The sequence below is a fragment of the Theobroma cacao genome, chromosome 10 (assembly GCF_000208745.1).
Source record: "Theobroma cacao cultivar B97-61/B2 chromosome 10, Criollo_cocoa_genome_V2, whole genome shotgun sequence".
In the NCBI taxonomy this organism is placed as follows: Eukaryota; Viridiplantae; Streptophyta; class Magnoliopsida; order Malvales; family Malvaceae; genus Theobroma; species Theobroma cacao.
Window position 1 is genome coordinate 19,602,187 of NC_030859.1, and position 7,746 is coordinate 19,609,932.

Below are 7,746 nucleotides of genomic sequence, written 5' to 3' on the forward strand. Positions count from 1 at the left end.
CAAATTTTCACCATACACTTGTCCCACATATCCATAGCTTAGATAAAATTCTCAGACTTATCCAAAGTCTTGGTGGAGTAATTTTTAAAATTTACACTTTTACCCCCGTAAAAGTCAAAAATTACATTTTTGCCCCAAAAACTGAAAAATTGCCCATAGACATATTTTTCATCCCTTATACTCATACCATTCTCCAATTTGTCAAATATTATCTAAATTCTCTCAAAATTTCAAATTTTGTCCGTGGGTGGAAAAATTACAATTTTGCCCTACACTCCATAAATCACCGGAATTAAACTTTTTTTCTGCCAAACCCTCAAATTATACTCCAATAAGTTAAATGGGGCCAAAAAAAATATTTTCTCAAAATTCACATTTTGTCCCCAAGTGGCAAATGACCATTTTGCCCCTATATAGTGAAAATTTTGATTTGACTCCAAATTGATCCTCAAACTCCGAATTACCATTTTGAGTCATCCCTAAACAGTGAAACTCTTAATTTCACCTCAAAATTCCTATTTAAACTAGTTCGAGGCTTAATCGACTTAATGGTACCATTAGGGGCAATATCGTCCTTTAACGATTCCTCAAACTTCCTAAACATGCAAACATTCTATTGAGCATGTAAATGACGTCATAATTATTTTATAGAACAGGGTTTGACACTTTTTCTTTCTTTTCTTCTTTTTTTTATTGTTTTTATTATTATTGTTTGTTCCATCATGCACTTGAAAAATTTAAACTTGGTCCACAATGACTTGAGTGATTTAAAAAGGTAATTTTGGCAAAGAAAAGAAGTCAAGGTCTCATTTTCTACATGATGATCTCTTTTTATAAGATAGCTCTTCAATTTAAGTATCCACATTTGATCAAAATGGACTTCTTCAAGTACATAATGTAGGCTATGGTTAGGGGCTCTGAAAAAATGGATACAAAGGCCCAAAACATGTATTTAAAGGTGATTAAACCAAGGATAATTTATTACCACGCAAAGGACTCTTTAAAGACAATTGTCCTTCTCAAAGCATGCTTTTTCCACCATTTCCCTTCTATGCTTTTTCTTTCTCCTTTTTTTTAGTATTTTTTCAATTTTCATATTAATGGATTGAGTTCAAAATCTTCAAGAACTCAAATATGCATCTACCCTCATGGTATATAAGATGATCATTTGTCTTTTGGAATGAATCTTCCATTATCCATGCTTTTAATGAAAATTTTCCTTCATAATTGCCCCCTTAATGTGGGAGGTGATCCTTGGTTGAGGTGCATTTTAGAGACAATTTAATAGGGCCAAAGGGATAGCAAGTGGATAATTTCTCATTTGTGAAGGGAAAACAAAACATGGCCATTTATCCTCTCAACTATGGTTACTTATATTGAAAAGCAATTCCCTAGAAAGGAATAATTTAAGATCAAAGGTTGATTTTTCTTCGTTTTTCAATTTTGACACCATTTGTGTATTTCAAGTGCATAATATCACTATCAACTTTCCTTAATCAACAAACACATAATATATACAAGCATTATATGGTTAACACATGTTTACAAAGTGGACAAGTGTTATTAATTAGAACATGCACTAAGACACCTCATAAACACTAGTATAATATTCTTAATAACCAGTACAATGAAGCAAAATACATAATAAAAAAACAAAATGATAAAGTGAATGCATGCTCGGTCAATGCAGGCTATAACTCTAACACTCTTCTTTAAAGTCTGCATTAACAACACAAAGTTTAACTCTCAAAGTTTCAAACTTGGACAGAGGCAAAGTCTTGGTCTTAATGTCTGCTAACTGATTCAATGAAGAGCAATATTCAAGAATAATTTCCCCACTTCTTTTAGCTTCTTTGATAGCATGGAACCTAACCTTTATGTGTTTAGTCTTACCATGAAACACAAGGTTTTTGGTGATGGCAATTGTAGACTTGTGATGAACAAAGATACTTGTTGGAGTCTTCCACATAAATGTTAAACCATTTAGAATTTTCCTCAACCAAGTAGCTTGGTTTGTTGTAGCATTGGCTACTATATACTCTACCTCAACGGATGATTGAGCAATGACAACTTGCTTATGTGAATTCCAAGAGAAAACACCATTGCCTAAGGGAAAAATATAACCAAATGTACTCTTGGAGTCATTAACACTCCCTGCTGAATCACTGTTTGAAAATCCAACTAAGTTAATTTTCCCATTCTTCCAAAAAACAAACCATGATGAATGCTACCCTTCAAATATCTAAGGATACGTTTAGCTCAAATATCTTAGGATACGTTTAGATGTAGCAAAGTGAATGTCAGAGGGCTCTCTCATAAACTTGGATAATAAAACTCACATAATACATTAACTCAGGTCGAGTTGAGCAATGTATAATAGACTTCTAGTGAAACTTCTATAGCTAGTAGTATCCTTGAGCATGCAACCATCATTTGCAGTCAGATTTTGATTCACTACAAGTGGAGTGGAAACAAAGTTGCAGCTGCTCATGTGAAACTTGATCAAGATATCTCTTACATAATTTCCTTGTGACATAAAAATACCTTTGTTTGTTTGGCATGTTTACATCCCAAGAAAATAGTTCATTAAGCCTAGGTCAGACATACTGAACTTCTTCTCCATATCAGACTTGAAATTATTGAGTGTTTCTATGTTGCAACCAATAATCAACAAGTCATAGACATATAATGAAATAATTACTTGAGCTTGACCTCTGGATTGTAGTACTTACAGAATAGCTTCATTAGAACTCTTCTCAAATCCTAAATCTAGTAAATAAGTATCAATCTTGTTGTTCCAGGTGCGAGGAGCTTGTTTCAGGCCATTCAAAGCCTTATGCAACCTGTAGACTTTATCAGATTCTGAATCAACCTTGAATCCTTCTAGTTGCTCAACATAAACCTTCTCCTGTAGTGTACCATTCAGGAAAGCTGATTTCACATCGAAACGGTATACTTTCCAACCAAATATAGTTGAAATGGTTTGTAACAATCGAATGGTTTCATATCGAGCTACTGGAGCAAAGGTATGTAAATCAACACCTAGTAGTTGAGAGTATCCCTTAGCAACAAGTCTTGCCTTGCACTTGTTCATGGTTCCATCAAAGTTAAACTTCTTCCTAAAGATTCATTTAACTCCAATTACATGTTATTTTTCAAGTCTATCGACAAGTGTTTAGGTATTATTTTGATTAATTACATTGATTTCTTCTTGCATTGCAGCTCTCCACTCTTTTGATTCAACTACAACTTAATAAAAGTCTGGTTCAGTTATAACCATCAAGCTCCTATGATAAACATCATCAAGGCTTCGAGTACCTCTCACTATAATATGCTTATCATCATCTATATCTATAATCTAATCTGCAACTTTTGTTTTAGCTCAACAGGTACGAACAGCTCAATTCTGAATAGAGCTCCCATCTTTTTTGGTTCATTTGCCTTCTAGTTCCATTTTGCATTTTCATAAAAGACAACATTTCTAGATACAATGACTTTGTTTGAGCTTACAAGATAAAGTCTACACCCTTTGGACTGCTCACTATAGCCAATGAGAACTACTGTTTCTAATCTGGAATCAAGCTTAGTTCTGTAAGTTTCAAGAATTTGATGATAGTAGAGGCTACCAAAAACCCTAAGATGATCAACTAAAGGCTTGTTATTGTACCAAGCTTCATAAAGAGTCATTCTCGACAAAGCCTTTGTTGGTAACCTATTGAGCAGATAAACAGCTATATTGCAAGCTTCTACCCAAAATTTCTTAAGAAGATCTTTCTCAAACAATTTACATCTCCCTATATCTAATATCGACCTGTTTTTTCTTTCACTTACCCTATTCTGTTAAGGTGAGTAAGGTACTATAAGTTGATATGAATCCCTTCAGCTTCAAGGTAATTCCTAAACTATGATGAAATGTATTCCCCACCATTGTCTGATCTCAAACACTTCAGCTTCAAACCAGTCTCCTTTTCAACCTTAGCCTTGAATTTAATAAACATTTCAAAGGTTTCAAACTTAAGTTTACATTTCAAAGGTTTCAAACTTAAGTTTAAGAAAATATATCCAGGTCATTCTATTAAAATCATCAACAAAGACTACAAAATACTTATTTCCACTTAGAGATTCTTGGCTTATAGGTCCTACAATATCTGAGTGGACTAGATTTAACATACTCTTTGATTTTGTCAAACTAGCAGAAAGATATGGTTTACTGGTCTGTTTACCAAACTTACAGACACTATAAACTGATGTCAATATGCTTAGCGTAAGTAGCTTCTCTACTAACCCCTGAGAGTATAATTAATTCAAATAGTTATAGCTACAATGACCAAGTCTCTTATGCCAAAGTGAAGATACATCAGTGTTACTATTACTAACTTGCATGCATGCATAAGTCAAATTAACGTGAAAACACCTATTCCTCATTGGCAAATTCATTAACAGATCACATGATGGATCATAAATAATGCAGGAAACATCTTTAAACATAAATGTGTAATGTTTTTCCATCATCTGTCCTATATTTAGTAAATTCTGTGCTACATCTAGAATTAAAAGAACATCATCAACATACCTTTGACCAAATGGAGTTGGATGCCAATAATACCTTTTCCAACAGCATTCAAATACAGACTATTTCCAATTCTTACTCTAGATTGATAATGAATATCAAGCTAAGTAAAAAACAAGGAATTTAATGTCACATAGTTTAAGCTACCACTGTATAGTAGCCATTATGCATCATCAGTCATTTTGCTGTAGGTTGCCATGAAGAGTTGCTCTTATGAAGATTCAACATTCTCAACTGCATTCGAGATCTTCTCATTTGCAACAAATTTGTTTTTACAAACCTTCTCTACATGACCTAACTACTTACATGCATTACACTTTACATCAAGCCTGAACTAGCAATATGCCTCAGTGTGACTCCTCTTCTTGTAGTGAAGACAAACAAGGAATCTAGTTCTTTTGTTTTGAACTTTTCTACCCTGAGTGCTTCCTCTCTCATTGTCCTTAACTTCACTCACATTTTTCTTGGTTGAAGCTTCTGCATGTGCTTTACCCTTCATTCAAACAGTAAAGGCAAGATTAGTTTTTTTCATTTTTCCTTGCAGCACTCTTCTGTTCATCAACTTTTAAATATTCACTAAATTTGATATAGAAAGTTGTGAGATATCTTTCACCTGTTCCAAAGATGATACTTGTCACAACCCAATTTCCTGGCCATGACTGGCGCAAGGGCCCAATGGACGTAGTCCACTAAGCCCAACCAAGCCTATCTATTATCCTGCTCATTATCCCATCAAATATTGCTAAGTCACATTTCATAACCTGGAATCAAAATAGTAATAGACATTGCCATCTTGTAGTGGCATACTCATTGAAATATACATATATTGTCTAAACATATGGCTTAATAATTTACATTGGGTTTATCTATACACAACAAAAAAGAGTAATCGACTTTCAGCGGAGAGACTCGAACGAATATACAGCTACTGAATGCTGAGACACCTACCAAGGGTCGAATGTATGAAGACACCTCGACCTAGCTACCAACTGTCTCGTGATCTGAAAACATGAAGTTTAAAACGGTGAGTATAAACCCAGTGACTGAACAAGAAAAGGAACAAGCAACAATAAGGGAGAATTTAAAATCATGATGCACTTGTTTCAAAACAACGCAATTTAGTTTCTTTCATATTAAAAACCCCTCATCAAACCCTTAAATGATTAATCACTTAGTAATAATGAATCCATACATAATAAATAACTTGAAAAAAAAAAGAAAGCTTTTATGATACACAAGCGAGTCAAATGCGACAACGAATCTTCGCTACAGCGGAAAGGCATTCTCGCTGCAGCTAATGAATATTTGTTGCAGCGACGTTGGGATTAAGTTATTAGCTGAACGAGGGTTCCTCAACTGGCCGAGGGTTTCTCACCAAACCTACTCATTTTAAACTTAATTCACTTATTCCTTAATGTTGGAAGTCCAAGCTCAACTATGGTACCAAAGAAGTGGAAAATGGGGCAGCAACCGAACCAAAGAGGAAACAAAACAAAAAGCTTTTCACTGCAGCGAGAATGAATCTCGCTACAGTGAAATTTTGGTCCCAAAACAAAAAGTTCCTCACTGCAGCGAGAATCTACAATACCTTTCTCGCTGCAGCGAGAATGCATTTTCGCTGCAGTGAGAACCAAACTAGTGAGGCTCTCAAAAACCCAAGAGTTTCTTGCAACAATGAGAATAAATCTGGTTGCAGGGAGAACAGAGTAACATGAACAAGATTTCCATTCCCTCAACAAAGGCGATCCTACTAAAATGACACAAACAACATGAAACAAATGAAATCCCCAAAGTGCAATGTATTAAATTTCACATACATATCAATCATATATCATATTCATGCTCTTTCATTCATAAGTAAAGACATGCATACATACATAAATAACATCCATATCATCATAATCACACCCGGCTCATGTACATCCCCCCACATCGTGCACATAGCTGGCACCATCGTGTGCATCCCCCCACACCGTGCACAATCAGTACCATCGTGTACATCCCCCCAAATCGTGCACACGAGCACTATCATCATCTATCTCTCACACCACCATATCACCGACATGTGCATCCACCCACGTCGTGCACACACACGGTTACAGTCATCATACACAATGTCAACTATCATGCACAACATATATATATCATCATGATGCAACAGTGCATGAATCCATAGCAACCACATATCACAACACAAAACTATTTAGCAAAAGCTTGTTCCTAAGGCACTTATTTTAAGAAAAGTTTGTACAAAATCATTCAAATGTGTGGCAAGTACATTATATTCCCAAAGAAAGTTTTGAAGGCAGTTCTCTTATTGGTATTTTGTTGAGCCTTTAGCTGACTATAATTTTCCTAATGATCCAATTGAGGTGATAGGGCTTCGTTAGAACCTAGAATCACATTAACATTACCAATATGTCAATTTACATACTTGTAGAATCTAAAAGCTTTCTCTTAGCTAACTTCCACTTGCCATTTAAATGGCTACCTATGTTCACTACCTAATCACTCTAAAGTGAATGAACAACCTCAACTACTAAAACACCCATAAGTTTAAACATTAGTCATTCTTAACACTAAAAATCAATTCTAACTTACTACTCACCTTGTAGTTTTGTGAATTAAAATTCTTTCCAATAATTTTCTAAGCTATTATAAGGGTTTTCTCTCTTTTTCTCTCTCTAAACACCTAGCTAGTGAGAGAAAATATGGAAATGGGATTTTCTAAGGGTTTTAAAGAGAGAGAATGGAAGAGCACAAGGATTTATGAGAAGGTGACCAAAAGCATGAAAAGTGGAGTTATTTTGAGGGAGGTTAAGGAGGTTCCTTTCAAGCTTCCATGGATGTTGGAAGCAACATGAAAGAGAAGAAGGAAGAAGAAGAAGAAGTTGCTAGAAAAATGGGAGAAGAAGCTGCTGGAAGAAAGATATTTATAGCCCAAGCTTATCCACTCAACTCAAATTACCAAAATGCCCTCACAAGTCAACTTGTTCTCCTCCAATCCTTTACGAAATCTTTTACTCCTTTGACACTAGGATAAAGTCCATAATGGTCTAGAAATGATCAGGTTCATGAAAACTTAAAAATTTTGGCTCAAGGTGAAAAATGACCATTTTACCCATATTGTGAAAATTATTGTCACTTCTAGTTTTCTTCATGTTTTCGTCATTACA